This window comes from Brachyhypopomus gauderio, chromosome 1 (genome assembly GCF_052324685.1).
Source record: "Brachyhypopomus gauderio isolate BG-103 chromosome 1, BGAUD_0.2, whole genome shotgun sequence".
NCBI lineage: Eukaryota > Metazoa > Chordata > Actinopteri > Gymnotiformes > Hypopomidae > Brachyhypopomus > Brachyhypopomus gauderio.
In genome coordinates this window covers 50,893,231-50,911,207 of record NC_135211.1, presented here as the reverse complement: position 1 = coordinate 50,911,207, position 17,977 = coordinate 50,893,231, and the positions used below count along the sequence as shown (strand labels likewise).

The window sequence follows — 17,977 nt, the reverse complement described above, 5'->3', positions numbered from 1 at the left end:
AGGAGTCCAGAAGTGTTGTAAAGCATGAACCAGTGTTTCTGATCTCTGAAATGATTTGATAAACACACACCTAGCTAGTTTCATTGTGAAGGTTGAAGGAGGCTGATTAAGATGGGTCACAAACTTCACACATCAATGATCTGACCACTGAAACACCTTAACAGGTGACTTCCAGTCACTATGAGTACTGTGTTCTCTAATATGGCCTTGCCATGGTGTCCTCCATGTTTCAGACATTCATCTATGAGATACTGTAAAAGATTTTGATAACACCGTGATGTATTCACCTTCCCTGGAGCAACATGTGCATGACGTGAAGTCCTCCAAACACCTCTGAGCACGGCCTGTATTGTAAGTTGGAGATATGTTATTTTCCTTGGTAATTAGCCTGTGCCCTAATAAAACAATCATAATCACGGTGAGGTAATATCTAAATATGGTTAGGTAATCCTAGAATGTCTTGCATCATTCCAGGAGCAAAGCAAATCCCGATCATGTTCAAAACACTTTATAAGAATATTGTCACATTCTACACATTTATCGGATACACACACGTCTAAACAAGTTTATACACAGATTCTACACTTTAAGAGTAAAAGAACACCACAAGTTAAAAAGTGCCAGAGCTCTGTTGTTTTCACACATTGACCACAGTAATCTTGTATATAGAAAAAGGCACTTCTGCTTGGTCAATTCCTTAACTGGCAGCAGCACATACATTAAACTCAGTCAGGAAACATCACATGAGTAACTTGGACTGTATCTAATGATGTTAATGGTATTCTGGAGTTGGAGAGAGGAGAGTGGGTGGAGATGGTGATGGACATCTGAGAGTGCAGATACTGTTGGAGGTCCTGACCCCAACACAGAAGCAGAGGGCAAGCACACAAACAGGAATATAAAAATACAAATGCATTAGTGCCACTGATACTTTATAAATCTTCTAGATAAGATGTATCATCTTCCTCCCCAGCAGACAGACCTTTTTTTATTGACTCACTTATTTAATCAAGCCTTCAGTTAATATTCCCCTTGTGGGGCTCGGGGGCCCCCAGACATTGAGATTTCTGGTAATCTAAGATGTTGATGCTGTCATCTAGCTGTGTCATGGCGTCACTCTAGTTGCGTCATCTGTAGATAGGTTTCAGTGGTAGACAAACTGTAAAGGATCCATTTCTGTAAAGGATCCATTGGCCGATTTCTGATTTCTTCATGACTGGAAAGATGAGGGATTGTTTGAAGCATGCTGGTATGATGCCCTCACTAAGCAAAGAGTTGAAGATGTCCGTGAACACCGGCGCTAGCTGGTCAGCGCAAGCTTTGATGACTCCATGCTAGTTTCCTCAGTAGTGCTCTTAGCACTATTAGCATGGTTGGCGCCATTGCCAATTTCTGAAGTGAGCACAGAATGTAGATTGTAAAATTTCCTCAACAGATTTATAGGTCCACCAGTTTCCTTATGAATCCCACAACTGCTTCCATAAACATCACAGGCATCACCTGCGGAGCTCTCGCAGAACATAGCCCAGGCTGTGTATGACCTCCCTCTGAACTAGAGCTTCCTGTATCTGTCAGGGTTCGACCCAGGCACGTGACTCCTGCTGCCACTAGGCGGAGCCCGCGAGCTGTAAACCAGGGGCAATCAAGCCCGATAGGTTGCACCTGTTCTACAGCCTATTTAAGACAAGCGACTTCAGCAACTCATTGCTGAAGTTGTTTGTTGTTCTATGCACTCACAGCCCAAGCCAGTTTTCTCTCGTCTCCGGACTTCCTCTCGTTTCTCTAGTTCTCCTGTTTCTACCCTGAGTGTTCTCAGGTTGTTTTTTGTTTCCTTCTGTCTTTTCTCTCTTTGTTCTACGTTGGTTTGTTCTCCAGTGTTCTGGTTAACAGATTGACAGGTACCAGGTAGAAGCTATAGGTCTTGTTACCATAGCTTCCTCTTTTGTTTCTTATTTTTTCCCTTCCCCTCTGACACGTCGAGTTTGTCTCCGTGTATTTTTTCGTTTTTTCCCATTTTTCTTTTGTGGACGCGTTGTATTTCTTTCCGCGTGTTTTTTGTTTGTTTTACTTACCTGGTCTTTACACACGTCGAGCTTCTCCGTGTTGTCTTTCTGTTGTTTCCCTCTGGGGTTTTTGTTTTCATTTTTTTCCCGCATTCGCGGAGGTTTCATTTGGCTGTTTTTTGCCGTTTGTTTTATCGGGTCGCGTTTGAGTCCTCACCACGTTTAAACCAACGCGTCACCGCCGAGATCGGCGGCGAGGCGTAACAGAACAACTTCAGCCTGTTATGGACTCAGCTGACCCGTCAGCCGACGGTGTGCGGAATGCCCTCGCTATGCAAGGGCAGGCTATCGACAGGCACGAGCAATCACTTCGGGAAATACTCACCCAGCTCCAGGCTGTCTCTCTCGCGGTTCAAAAGCCAGATCCGCCCGTGACAGCTGCCAGCCCTCCGGTTTTCTCCGGAGCTGTGGGGTTGCCTGCCGATTCCCGTACGGAACCCGCATTGCCAGCTCCGGCACGTTATAGTGGTAATCCCAACGAGTGTAGGGGGTTTTTATTACAGTGCTCTCTGATTTTCGAGCAGCAGCCATCCCGTTTTCCCACCGAGCGTGCAAAAGTGGCTTATGTGATGGCGTTGCTTTCAGGGAGAGCACTACGGTGGGCTACACCTGTGTGGGAGAATCAACCCAAACTCTGTTCCTCTTTCGAACGGTTTTCTAGGGCTATGCGGCAGACGTTTTTTCATCCGGCTTCTGGGGGTATTGTCGCGTCGAAACTGTTGCGTTTACGACAGGGCAGATCGACTGTGGCAGAATACTCATTAGAGTTCCGCACTCTGGCGGCAGAGAGCGACTGGGGTTCAGAAGCACTGGGGGCTATATACACAGAAGGTCTAAGCGAAGAGATAAAGGACGAACTGTCCCTCAGAGAGCCACCCAGCGGTTTAGACGACGCTATAGAACTCACAGTTAGGTTGGACAATCGGTTACGGGAGCGCAAACACCGCCGTTTGTTCGCTCCGTCCAGTATTAAACCAGTGTCTCCTGTACTCAAGACTGCTCAGGGGAACGGCGAAACTTCAGAACAGCCCGTGCAGTTAGGGCATACTCGTCTCTCTCTTCAGGAAAGACAAACTCGCTTACGAGAGGGCAAGTGTCTCTATTGCGGCCAGGCTGGTCATAGGATCGCCGAATGCCCCGAACTTCAGGGAAAGGGGCAGACTCGGCAAGTTAACGGGGTTGCACCGACGGGTCATGGTGCTTATGTCCCCAACTGCGGTCTGATGCCCCACGTAGTAGTCTCATGGAGGGGTTCTGACGAACACCGGGTTGTGGCTCTCGTAGACTCGGGGGCCACTGGTAATTTCATCGACTCCAACCTCGTAGCTTCCCTCTCCATACCTCTGGTTCCCTTAGAGAAGCCTCTCTCAGTGTCCGCCGTAGACGGCAAGATGCTCACTTCAGGTGATGTTACCCACCAGACTGTTCCTCTAACGGTTACTATAGGGAACCATCACGAAACACTCACCCCTTATGTCATCGCTGCTCCTAAACTGCAGCTGATTTTGGGGTTTCCCTGGCTTCAACGCCACAACCCTGATGTTGACTGGCTCAACCTTTCTATCAACCGATGGAGTAAAGTATGCGAACAATCATGCTTGGTGCCATGCTGCAGTAAACCCGGGGAGAGACCAGAGGAAATAGCAGGTTTAGAAAAAGTCCCTGCTGTTTACCACGACTTAAAAGAAGTATTTAGCAAACGCAAGGCGGGTTCCCTACCCCCTGCGACATAGCTATCAATCTCTTACCTGGCACTACTCCTCCTAGGGGGCGTTTATTTTCTTTGGCACTACCTGAACGCAAGGCTATGGAAACCTACATTCAGGAAGCGCTCGCTGCGGGTACTATCCGTCCCTCTACCTCTCCCGCTGGTGCAGGTTTCTTCTTTGTAGGAAAAAAAGATGGGGGTCTCCGTCCTTGTATCGACTACAGGGGACTTAACAAGATCACCATCAAAGACCGTCACCCTTTGCCTCTTATGTCTTCCGCCTTCGAGGCCCTTCAACGGGCAACGGTTTATACTAAGTTAGATCTCAGGAGCGCGTATAATCTGTTGCGAGTCAGAGAAGGCGACGAGTGGAAAACCGCCTTCAATACTCCCTCTGGTCATTACGAATATTTAGTCATGCCGTTTGGACTCATGAACGCACCCGCGGCTTTTCAGAGGTTTGTTAATGGTGTTCTTAGGGAGGCTCTGGATGAATACGCCTATGTTTATCTCGACGACATCCTGATATATAGCCGTACCATCACAGAGCATCAGCAACATGTTCGCCGCGTTCTCCAGTTGTTATTAGAGAATCACCTCTACGTTAAGCTGGAGAAATCATTGTTCCACGTCTCCGAGGTGGCCTTCTTGGGGTTCATAGTCGCTAAGGGTCACCTGGCTATGGACCCCGCCAAAATCAAAGCCGTTACTCAGTGGCCCGTGCCCACGTCCGTTCGTTTGGTTCAACGCTTTCTGGGTTTTGCTAACTTCTATAGACGGTTTATCAGAAATTTTGGTTCCCTTGCTGCTCCGCTCTCTGCCCTTACTAGTAAGAAGTTGGGGAAATTCACGTGGACCCCTGAAGCCCAGAAGGCATTCGAAACGCTTAAGGGTCTTTTTACCAGTGCTCCGGTGTTGCGGGTTCCGGACTCTGAACTCCCTTTCATTGTTGAAACTGATGCCTCTGATTTGGGCGTTGGGGCGGTTCTCTCTCAGAGAGTCGGGAAACCGCCTAAGCTGTATCCCTGCGCCTACTTTTCGCACCGGTTCACCCCCACGGAAAGGCGGTATGACGTAGGGGACAAAGAATTCCTGGCCGTTAAAATGGCCTTAGAGGAGTGGCGGCACTGGCTGGAGGGAGCTCGTCACCCTTTTCTGGTCTGGTCTGACCATAAGAACCTGACGTACCTCCAGCAGGCCAAGCGTCTCAACGCTAGACAGGCTAGGTGGGCCCTGTTTTTTAGCCGTTTCAATTTCACGGTGTCATATCGTCCGGGTTCTAAAAACACTAAGCCCGACGCTTTGTCTCGGCAGTGGGAACCTCCTCATGTTGACAGTTCCCCGGAAACCGTGCTTCCCCCGGGGGTTGTAGTGGCACCCATCAGGTGGGGTATAGAAAAAACCGTGCAGGACGAACTCGCCAATGAACCCGGGCCTAGTAGCGTTCCTCCTGGCTGTCTGTACGTCCCCTCGACCGTCCGGCGCAAGGTCCTCTTGTGGGGACACACTGAACGTTACGCAGCACACCCTGGCGCTAGGCGGACCGCCGAGCTCATAAGACGAAGGTTTTGGTGGCCAGCTATGGATCAGGAGATCCGCGACTTTGTAGCCTCCTGCGAGGTGGGTAACCGAAGTAAGGCGCCACGTAACAAGCCTAGGGGGTTGTTGCACCCGTTACCCACACCCTCCAGACCGTGGTCTCATATCTCCCTTGACTTCGTCACCGGGCTTCCGTCCTCTAAAGGACTTACCACCATTCTCGTGGTCGTGGACAGGTTTTCCAAGTTTAGTAAGTTTATCGGCCTGCCCAAACTGCCCTCCGCCCGGGAGACCGCGTCTCTCTTGCTCATCCATGTTGTCCGCAATTACGGGTTCCCTCATGACGTGGTGTCCGATAGAGGGCCCCAGTTCGCCAGCAGCTTTTGGAAGGCGTTCCTGTCCCTTCTCGGCGCCTCCGCTAGCCTGTCTTCGGGTTTCCATCCCCAGTCCAATGGCCAGACCGAGCGCGTAAACCAGGACCTGGAGCAGACCCTCAGGTGCCTGGCTTCCTCTAACCCTGCGTCCTGGGCTGACCACTTGTTGTGGGCCGAGTACGCCCACAACACGCTGTGGCATTCGGCTCTGGGCATGTCACCCTTCGAGTGCTTGTTCGGATACGCCCATCCGCTGTTTGCAGACCACGAACAAGCCGTGGCTGTGCCTTCCGCTAGGGCTCAGTTTCGGCGCTGCCGCAAGGCATGGTCAAGGGCCCGCTCGGCCTTGTTGAAGGCCTCCTCCGCCTATTGCCGCAGCGCCAACAAGCACCGTCTCCCTGCGCTGTCCTTCCGTCCTGGGCAGCGTGTGTGGTTGGCGGCTGGAAACTTACCGGTTCGGGGTGGTACTAAGAAACTGGCTCCTCGCTTCCTGGGTCCATTTAAGATAGACCGTCGCATCAACCCGGTTACCTACCGTCTGGTTCTCCCTCCGTCCATGCGTGTCCACCCGGTGTTCCACGTGTCCCACCTCCGTCCGTACTTGTGTGATTCTTCTCCCGCCCCGGCTCCTCCTGCGCCGCGTATGGTTGGTGGGGGTCCGGTTTACACTGTGCGACGTCTTTTGGACGTCCGTTGGGTTAGGGGGCGGGACCAGTTTCTGGTGGATTGGGAGGGTTATGGGCCTGAAGAGCGGTCTTGGGTCCCCAGGGCGCGCATCCTGGATCGTTCCCTGATCACCTCCTTTTATCGCGACAGGGCTGTGGCCCTGGGCCCGCGGGGACTCGGGCCCAGAGGGGGGGGTTCTGTCAGGGTTCGACCCAGGCACATGACTCCTGCTGCCACTAGGCGGAGCCCGCGAGCTGTAACCAGGGGCAATCAAGCCCGATAGGTTGCACCTGTTCTACAGCCTATTTAAGACAAGCGACTTCAGCAACTCATTGCTGAAGTTGTTTGTTGTTCTATGCACTCACAGCCCAAGCCAGTTTTCTCTCGTCTCCGGACTTCCTCTCGTTTCTCTAGTTCTCCTGTTTCTACCCTGAGTGTTCTCAGGTTGTTTTTTGTTTCCTTCTGTCTTTTCTCTCTTTGTTCTACGTTGGTTTGTTCTCCAGTGTTCTGGTTAACAGATTGACAGGTACCAGGTAGAAGCTATAGGTCTTGTTACCATAGCTTCCTCTTTTGTTTCTTATTTTTTCCCTTCCCCTCTGACACGTCGAGTTTGTCTCCGTGTATTTTTTCGTTTTTTCCCATTTTTCTTTTGTGGACGCGTTGTATTTCTTTCCGCGTGTTTTTTGTTTGTTTTACTTACCTGGTCTTTACACACGTCGAGCTTCTCCGTGTTGTCTTTCTGTTGTTTCCCTCTGGGGTTTTTGTTTTCATTTTTTTCCCGCATTCGCGGAGGTTTCATTTGGCTGTTTTTTGCCGTTTGTTTTATCGGGTCGCGTTTGAGTCCTCACCACGTTTAAACCAACGCGTCACCGCCGAGATCGGCGGCGAGGCGTAACAGTATCAGCCTTTGTTTATGTTTAGGCCTGAGGAAGATGGTGAAGTGGTCAGACTTTCCAAACAGTGGAAGATATTGTGCCTTCTAAACTGCATGCAGCAATAATACATCTAGTGGGGCATATAATTAGTTGGAGTCAAACATTTCTATTACATTCAGATAGCTGAGAACCATAACTGAGAACCATAACCATGAACCATGAACCATGTTCATAACAACATGTGAGTATGACAGGTTGGAAGGAATTCAGACACATTACAGCAAAACATCTGGACACAGGAAGGATAGTGGTTGCTTTTCAGAATATGGAAAACAGCAATCTGGCCACCAGGGCCAGTAGCTTCATGTGAATGAACGATCGCCAAGAACGTGTGGACTGGCTTGGCTTGAAGAAGGGTGTTGGTGAACAGGGGGGTCAGGAGGGATGGTTTGTAGTCTGTGAGAGTCTACATGCATGAAATGCTTCTTGACAGACAGTTTTGTAACAATATCATTGTTAAATGAGGTTCAGGGTTCACTACGGTCCTATTAGAGTGTAACGCAAGCACAGCGGGCAGAGCAGGCTAGTAGGTTCTCCGCCCAGATGTTAGGGAGTTCTATAATGTTTTGTACTTGTTCCAAATAAAGAGTAAGCAAAGGAATTGCAATAACAGTCCGTTTATTAAATATGTACAAGAGAGAGAGAGCGGAAAGAAACATGGTGGCAGCGGTGGGATATGTTACTAGCTGATACTTTAAGTAGAGCGTATTTAACTGAGAGTACAGCTGGCGCGGTTGAAGCAGGGATTGAAAGTGTGAATATGGCGGAGTACTTACCAATCTCAGTTGAGAGGCTGAAAATTATACGTACAGCAACGGAGACTGATACAAAGATGCAGAAATTGATCCAGACAATCCAAACAGGATGGCCAGCAATCAAAAAGAAGGCAGCTACTGAAATAGCACACTATTATACCTTTCAAGAAGAGCTGACCTACCAGGATGGAATAGTTTTTAGAGGATAGCGAGCAGTCATTCCAGATGCAATCAGGGACGACATTATACAAAGAATACACTCCTCACACCTGGGAGTAGAAGGATGTCTCCGACGAGCAGGAGAATGCGTATACTGGCCAGGGATGAGCGAACACATTAAAACACATGTAGCCAAATGTGACACATGTAGATCAATGGATACCCGACAACAAAAAGAGACATTACATCCGCATGAGGTACAGGACAGGCCGTGGGCTAAAGTAGGTACGGACCTATTTGTCTTTGAGAATAGGGATTATCTGGTAACAGTGGACTACTATTCCAATTTTTGGGAAGTGGATTACTTACCTGACACTACATCACGCACTGTTATAAGGAAGCTAAAAGCTCACTTCGCCAGACATGGCATTCCAGATGTAGTATGTTCGGACAATGGACCCCAATATATCTCTCAGGAATTCCGGCAGTTCAGCCAGAGTTGGGAGTTTGAACACAGGACATCATCGCCGGGTTATCCCCAAAGCAACGGGAAAGCTGAGTCAGCTGTCAAAATAATAATAATAATAATAATGCATTTTATTTAATGGCGCCTTTCTAGCACCCAAGGACACCGTGCAATAAAAGACAATCATAAAATTAGACAAAGGAAATAAACATAAGATAAAACTAAATTAAATAAAATATTCCAATCAAGACAGAGGAAGTTTTATAAAGAAAATGCTATTTTAAACACATGAGTTTTGAGTCTGGATTTAAATTCTGTGAGTGAGTCTGTATTCCGGAGTACAGGTGGTAGTGAGTTCCAGAGTCGGGGAGCAGAGCGGCTGAAAGCTCTGCTCCCCATAGTGACAAGACGAGCAGAGGGTACACTTAACTGTATGGAAGAAGAGGATCTGAGAGTACGGGAAGGAGTGGTGACTTGAAGTAGATCTGACAGATATGAAGGAGAAAGATTGTGGATCACCTTAAATGTAAGCAGAAGAATTTTGTAATCTGAGCGGAACTTGATGGGTAACCAGTGTAGCTCTTGTAAAACAGGAGTGATGTGGTGCGTGGAGGGGGTTCTGGTGATAATTCAGGCAGCTGCATTCTGGACTAGTTGGATTTTATGGAGGGATTTGTTGGGGAGGCCGGAGAGAAGAGAGTTGCAGTAGTCCAGACGGGAAGTGACAAGACTATTAATAAGAATGGCAGTGGTATGGGGGGTAAGCGAGGGGCGGAGGCGGTTAATATTACGAAGGTGGAAATAAGCAGACCGGGTTATGTTATTGATGTGTGATTGAAATGATAGAGTGCTGTCGAGAATGACACCCAGACTCTTAACCTGAGGGGAAGGGGAAACTGAACAGTTATTGATGATTAAGGAAAAACTGTTAACTTTGGATAGTGATGCTTTTGTACCTATGAGAAGAACCTCAGTTTTATCACTGTTTAGTTTAAGGAAATTTGTAGTAAACCAGGATTTTATTTCTGCTAAGCAGTCTGTGAGGGTGGAAGTCTGGAGGCTGGGGGACGGTTTACTGGAGATGTAGAGCTGGGTGTCATCCGCATAGCAATGAAAACTGATATTATATTTACGGAAGATATTGCCAAGGGGAAGGAGGTAGATAATGAAAAGAAGGGGGCCCAGTACAGAGCCCTGGGGCACACCTGACGTAACATAGGAAGGCTGGGATATGTATGATTTAACCTGGATGACCTGAGTGCGGCCCGAGAGGTAAGATTTAAACCATTTGAGTACGATATGACGTAAATCGATGGAATATAGCCTATTGAGAAGGGTGGTGTGACAAATGGTATCAAAGGCTGCACTCAGGTCGAGAAGGATGAGAATGGTAACTAGTCCAGAATCAGCTGCCATAAGGAGGTTGTTAGTAATTTTAAGAAGAGCTGTCTCTACACTATGAAGAGGGCGGAAACCAGACTGGAACTGTTCATACAAGTTATTATAAGTTAGGTGGGAGTGAAGTTGAGCAGCTACAGTTTTTTCCAGAATTTTGGATATGAAAGGAAGATTTGAGATAGGACGTAAGTTATTGAAGTTAGTTGGGTCGGCACCAGGTTTTTTGAGTATTGGGGTTATTACAGCAGATTTGAGGGAAGGAGGAACCGTTCCAGTCATAAGAGAAGAATGAATTATGTTAGAAATTAGAGGAATCAGAGAAGGGATACAAGGTTTGATGAGTACTGTAGGAAGGGGATCCAATTGACAGGTGGATAACTTGGCCTTGTGGATTAGGTCAGAAATCTCTACATAAGTGGGAAGATAAAAAGACGAAAAAGCATGAGTGGGTGAAGAGACAGAAGAGGAGATGTAAGTGGTGGGTTCTGAACTGAGATTTAGGTGTATGTTCTGGATTTTTTCATTGAAGTAGGACATAAGAGAGTTACAGAAATCAGCTGAGTGAACACTGAGAAAAAGAGTATCAGGAGCTTGGTTAATATTTTTGATTACAGAGAACAATGATCTAGAATTTCCCACATTAGAACAGATGATATTTGTGTAGTAGATAGATTTAGCATTGTTGATGGAGTCCTTGTAATGTAGAATATGGTTAAAATACTGTTCTTTATGAACAGTCAAACCAGTTTTCTTATGGAGACGTTCAAGCTGTCGTCCTTTAGCTTTCATTAGCCGGAGTTCAGGTGTAAACCAGGGAGCTGTACGTGAGAAGGTGACAGATTTTGTTTTTAGTGGAGCAAGAGAGTTGAGAATATTTTGAAGTCCAGAGTTATAATGTTGAACCAAGTCTTCAAGAGTAGATAAGTTCTGTGTGTCCATGCCCATAGTGGAATCAATATTCATAGAAAAGGTGTCGAGGTCAATATTCTTGGCTAAAATGGCTAAAAGGTTAATGCAGAAGGCAAAAGCCTCAGGTCGAGACCCCTACCTGGCTATACTGGACCACCAAAATACACCAAGCCAAAGTACAGGAGCAAGTCCAGCTCAGGGACTTTTTAGTAGGAGAACAAGGACCCTGCTGCCAATCACTGACAGTCTACTGAAGCCAGAGATACAACATACCACACAAAGCCTGAGAGACAATCAACAACGTCAGGCTAAATACTACAACAAAACAGCAAAGGATCTGTGTGCTCTGACACAGGGAGACAGAGTAAGGGTCCAGCCTTTTGAGCCACACACTGTCTGGAGGCCAGCAACTGTGATCAAACCAGTAGATCGCAGATCCTATGAAATCAAACTGGACAATGGCAGAGTTCTGCGGAGGAATTGTCGGCACCTACGAAAGGAAAACAGGACAACGACACCAGTGACTGTCCCAATACAGACACACACAGATGGGCAACAACGACAGATGGTCGTTACAAGGTCTGGACGAACAATAGTCCAACCTCGTTACCTAAGAGACTACACACAGTAGAGACTGAAACAGAAAAGAAAAGAATAATAAAATATGAGGGTTGAAGAAAGATTGTTTTATTAATCCTTAAACAGCATCTTATACACTCTCTTTTGTTTTTCTATTGAAGAAAGATTGCTTTATTAATCCTTAAACAGCATCTTATACACTCTTTTGTTTTTCTATTGGAGAAGGATAAAAGTAAGAAAATTTGTTATATAGAGTAAATTTGTTATATAGAGTAACCACAGTTACGTGAAGTTCTTAGGGTTGAGACACAGTGTTATGTATGGATGTTATTTTTTGTAGAATGCGCGGGACGGGATATAAGCAACAGTGTGAAGGAACCTACTGAAAACAAAAAGAAAAGGGATGTAACAATATCATTGTTAAATGAGGTTCAGGGTTCACTACGGACCTATTAGAGTGTAACGCAAGCACAGCGGGCAGAGCTGGGACTTTAACGCGTTAATTTCGATTAATTAATTACAGGGAAATAATGAACTAAAAAAATAAATGCATTTAATATATGCATGAGATAAATGCATGAGACACTTTTGCACCATGGAATGTTTCTCAGTGCACGAGTTCCAGGCATAGCTTACAGATTATATGGATGCACAATAAGATGAGCATGATGGAGATGACTGAAGAAGCTACGCTGGTGGATGGGAGATTTAAATATAAGAAACTTCCAGATGGAAGTACAAACAAAAATAGTGTTATTTGCACTTTATTCCACCCTTCGTTACCACCTCAACCAAAAACATGTTGGGGCTAATGTGCAGGTCAGCAATGATAACTTAGCTGCTAAATGTATTCCTAGTACAATAGGGTGACCAAACGTCCGCATTTCACATCCTGTCCCGGGTTTTTTTTTTAAGTGAGGAAATGTCCTGGTTTTTAAATTACCTTCATTGGACCATTAGGCCTAAGACTGATTAAACTCAATTAAGACTTGATTAAAGTTTCGCGAGTGGCCATTAGTGTTGTCACGATACTAAGAATTACAACTTCGATACGATACTTTAAAAAGTATTGAAATTCGATACGATTTTCGATACCAAAGTCAGATACTGTGCTCATTTCCGTTTTAAAGGCTTTTTATTTGTTTTTTATAAACAAACAAATGAATATTGTATTTTGTTTCACAAATGTCAAATAAATAAAAGGTGTAGTCCCTACCACATTAAAACAGAAAAATAAATAATTGCACATTAATATAAATTAACATAAATAATAGTAGTGCACTCTGGAATTCACATTTAGAAGTTAAAAAAGGCTAGTGCAAAAGTGTATTTTAAGTATACTTTAAACAACTTTAACTCTTTAAGTAACTAAAACTTCAGTATTAGTGTTCAGTATTCATAGATGATTGATCCATTGTAGTACGATCACTCTTTTTTTCTCCCTGTATGCTGTCGCACTTACGGCTCTTAAACCAAGAATATGACATTTGCTAGGATACCATAATCGGACACATAATTTTGTATGCTATAATACTAGAAATGGGAATAATCACCAACCTCTTGGAATGTTTTGTACAAATATGCGTGCCTTCAGGTGTTTGGCCAGATTCGTTGTGTTAAGCTAGGTTTAAACTTTCGCGAGTGACCGTAGCGCGCGAGTCCGCACACCTTGTCCGCGTGCTTGAAAATGCTTGAAACAAATATATCTGTCTGACTGAACCGTTCTCTTGTGTTACGTTAACAAATACGAGCCTCTTGTAATTCCAAGACGAAACATGAGAGAACGTGAAGACGTTAAAATTGGGCGTTTTGAAAATAAACAACCATTAAATAATGTGATAAAAAAGCGAATTATTTTGAGTATATGTATAAATATTTAACTAAAGTTTAACGTGCTGGGAAATATTGAAATGGACCTTGAAAGTGACGTACAAGTGCTTTAATTCCACCTTGTTGGTGTATGAACCCTACAAACATGACTGTTCATTGTGCTGCGGCACGCGCTAAGTTACAAAATTCTAGAGGTGTACGACCTCGCGAATTGACAGCGCGCGAGGCTACCGCGATTACATCATTTTCGCCGCGCGGACCCTCGCGCTGCTCGCGGCGCGTCAAGTATAAACCAGGCTTTAGCGCCCTTCGTTGAAATGTTCCGAAAGCACCGCCTGCAAACTGGCTTGTTCATGTCCTTCAGTTTTCCATCTGTATCTGCTTCGAATACAAAGTATTTCCACACAGCACTTCTGCTGCTTTCCTTGTTTAATTAAGACGAGCTGCAAACACACTGCGTTTGTTTTAGCTGCCATTTCAGCATTACCAACTGTTACGTCTTATGAAAAGATGAAGAGGCACCGTGTTTTAGCTGTAACACTCTCTTTTTAATGTGCTGCTTCACATTGCAAACTGAAAACCACTGACTTTTCGGATTGTACCAACTCCCAAACAATCACGGGGTGGATACACTACATCATCCCCCTTTTTGGATGAAAATAATATTGTCATCCACCATACCCAAAATAAACAAGGTCACTTATTTCAGCATCATCACATAAAACCAAATAACAACTTAACCATATGTTTACTAGACAACAAAAGGTTCTTATTCCTTGTTTTTCTTTTTTTTTCTATAAACATTAACTCTAATATAACCCTTAATGCAACATAGCTAATAACATAACATAAATTGCGTAACCCCCAAACATGGATAACACAATGCTATTCAAGATATCGTTTAGGTGTTGTCCGACATCTCGTGGAACGCCTCAAATCCGGTGGAGGCTCTGGTGAAACATTAGATTGCACACCAGAGCCCAGAAGACACTGTTCAGGTGTGATGTTCACATCATCTTGCACTTGTGTTGGTGGTTCAGGGTTCTCAATATTTGGTTCAGCTGTTGCTTTAGCACGCAGCTGATCCCCATGTCGTCTGTGCACAATGTTCGAGTACTGCTCTTTTACTTCGTAAGACACTGGACCGGTTTGTCTTACCACCTGTCCCGGTATCCACTTGTGAACCCCTCCCCCAGTGTTGCGAAGAAACACGGCATCATCCGCAGAAAAGGAACGGTCCACTGCGGTGGTGTCATGTTGAGCTTTTTGCCGATACTGCTTCTTTCGAACAGCTTCCTTGGTGCTAGGTCTGATGAAATCCAGCCTGGTACGGATATGCCTGTGCAAAAACAACTCCGCTGGAGACTGACCTGTAGTGCAATTTGGCGTAATGCGGTATTGAAGCAAAAACAACGAAAGCTTGTCTTCAATACTGCCTGTGCGGTTGGCAAGCTTCTTCATGCCTACTTTAAATGTTTGCACATATCGTTCAGCCAAACCGTTAGTGGCAGGATGTCCCGGTGCACTTGTCGTGTGCATAATGCCATTTTGCGTGACAAATGCTTGGAACTCTGCAGAAGTGAATGTGGTGGCATTATCCGTGACTATTTGTTCAGGAAGTCCATAGGAAGCAAACAGTCTTCTTAGCCTTGTCACTGTGGCTTGTGATGTGATTTGTGGCATACGAAAAACCTCCAACCACTTCGAATATGAATCAACCACAATCATGAACATGCTATCGAGGAAAGGCCCGGCAAAGTCAATATGCAGCCTTTTCCAGGATTCACCTGGGAACTCCCAAGGGTGCAGTGGAACATGTGGTGGCAACTTCTGCTCCAGCTGACACGTTTCACATGTTTTACAGACCTCCTCTAGGTCCTGATCCAGATTTGGCCACCAGATGTATTTTCGTGCTAAGGCCTTAGTTTTTACAATTCCTTGGTGACCAGAGTGAATCTCGTCCAACACAGCCTTCCTCATTTTTGAGGGAATAATCACTCTGGTCCCCCACAATACACAACCCATCTCAGTTGAAAGCTCATTCCTCTTGTTATGATAGGCCTTTAAACTCACATCTGTAACGGTAGGCCAGCCTTCCATTACATACTGATAAATCTTTGACAAGTCCTTATCTGTACGTGTGGCCTGGCTGACCTGGGTCGCATTCAGTGGTGCTCCACCAAGATGCTCTGTCAGCAGTGCATGTACTAATGCAGAACTCTGTGCTGTTCCAGCATCGGTTGTTTCTTTCAAAGGGCAGCGGGATAGCCCGTCTGCATTGCTGTGCTCTGCCGATTTCTTAAAAACAATGTGGTAATCATAAGCTGATAATATGATAGCCCACCTTTGAATGCGTGCTGCAGCTAGTGTAGGTAGGCTCTTATGCTCACCAAAAAGCGTCAGCAGGGGGCAATGGTCAGTTGCTAACGTGAAATGCCTACCCCATAGGTACTGGTGAAACTTTTTCACCCCAAAAATCAGTCCTAAAGCCTCTTTTTCAATTTGAGAGTACTTTTTTCTGCAGGGGAAAGCGTACGTGATGCGTACGCAATTGGTCGCTCCTCCCCATTTTGCATGGTGTGCTGTATGACTGCCCCGATGCCATATGCAGAGGCATCACATGCTAAAGTGAGTGGCAGTTTGAGATCATAGTGTGCTAGGACCCGTTCGCTCGTCAGCAGACTCTTGCACTTATCGAAAGCTGCCTGCTCAGAGTCAGTCCATCTCCAAGTCACCTTATCTCTCAGTAATGTATAAAGTGGGGCTAGAGCAGTGCTTTGCATTGGCAAGAATCTTCCATAATAATTTACCAGCCCCAGAAAAGCCTGAAGCTCTTTCACATTAGTAGGAGCAGGAGCCTCGTGTATTGCCCTCACCTTTTCCACCGAAGGGTGGACTCCATGTTCATCCAAGACATGTCCCAGGTATTCAATGTGTGACCTGTTAAACTCACACTTGGAATGTTTCACTCGCAGGCCATTTTCCTGGAGTCGTTGCAGGACCTTCTCCAGGTTGCTCATATGTTCCTCTTTTGAGCATCCAGTGATGAGCAAGTCATCAAGATAGACCACAACTGGTAAATCCTTCATGATGTTTTCCATAATGCGCTGGAAAATTGAAGGAGCCATGCTAATTCCAAAAGGAAGCCTATTATAAACAAACAGTCCTTTATGAGTGTTTATGGTTGTAAACTTCTTGGAATCCTCATCTAACAGTACTTGTTGATAAGCCGCTGCCAGGTCTATCTTTGAGAATACTTTCCCCCACTTAGTGTTGCCAGAAGTTCCTCCAAACGTGGCAGCAGATAGGTATCTGTTTCAAGGGCTTGGTTCACTGACACCTTGTAGTCCCCACATAGACGAATAGAACTGTCCTTCTTTAACACCGGCACAATTGGTGCTGCCCATTCGCTGTGTCTAACAGGTGTAATAATGTTGCACCTTTCCAGCCTTTCAAGCTCTTTTTCCACTTTTTCTTTCATTGCAAATGGAAGAGGCCTGTGTTTACAGAATTTAGGCGACATCTCAGGTTTGACCATAATGGTAGCTTTAATGTCTTTCAACGTGCCCAGATCCTCCTTGAACACATCACTGTAAGTATTCAAGAGTTCATTGAGTGACAGGTGTTTTGGCTCACCCACGTACTTTATCTGCTGCCAGTTAAGCCTGAGTTTTGTCAACCAGTTCCTCCCACACAGTGATGCGCCTTGCCCCTTGACGACCAACAGTGGCAATTCTACAGCTTGCTCTTCATACACTACTTTTGCCACTAACTGCCCCAACACATCAATACGTCCTCCGTTGTAAGCCTTGAGCTTCACTGTAGCTGGCTGCAAAGGCAGGTGTGAAAACATTTTCAGGTATGTAGGATGTGAAATGACACTTTTTGCCGCTCCTGTGTCAATTTCCATTTCTAAATCCACGTTGTCAATTGCAAATGTCGCCTTGTACCGTTCATCATCTTTAGCACTAATAGTCAAAATGGCTAACTCCTCTTCTGGGTCTTCCTCAGCGGTCACATACTTAGTTTCTCTATTTCTCCTGTCTGGCACACTCTTTTCCTGCTTCTTTCGCACTCCAGCCCGACATGCTTTTCTAATGTGTCCGACTTTTCCACAATTATGGCATGTAGTCTCTTTAAAATGACATTCATTTGCTTTATGATTTTTCCCCTTGCATCTATAACACATTTTAATTTTTTCGGGTCTCACCTTGTGAATATTTACTTCACTGCATTCACCTCCTGCACCTCTCAGCTGTCGAGTGTCTCTATCCGCAGTCTCCATATTGAGAGCAATCTCAAAAGCTTTGGTGAAGGTCAGACCGTCTTCAGAAAGCAGCCTCCTCTGGCACGCTTCGTTTTTTATTCCACTTACGAACCGATCGCGCAGCGCAGAATCCAGCATCGCACCAAAATCACAGTTAGCCGCTTGTTGTTTCAGCTCTGCAACGTACTGGGCGACCGTCTGGCTTGATTTTTGGTTGCATCTGTTGAAACGAAACCGTTCAGCAACTAAAATGGGCTTGGGCTCGTAGTGTTCTTTCAGAATATCCACAATCTCCCTGAATGTCTTTTCCTTTGGTTTTTCTGGCTGTA

General features: G+C 45.6%; 1 protein-coding gene across 1 annotated transcript in view; it reads left to right on the top strand.

The window, feature by feature from the left end:
- Positions 1 to 17,977, top strand: part of LOC143510054 (uncharacterized) — a 118,176-nt gene that overhangs the window by 91,132 nt on the left and 9,067 nt on the right. The gene's annotated exons all lie outside the window — the stretch shown is intronic.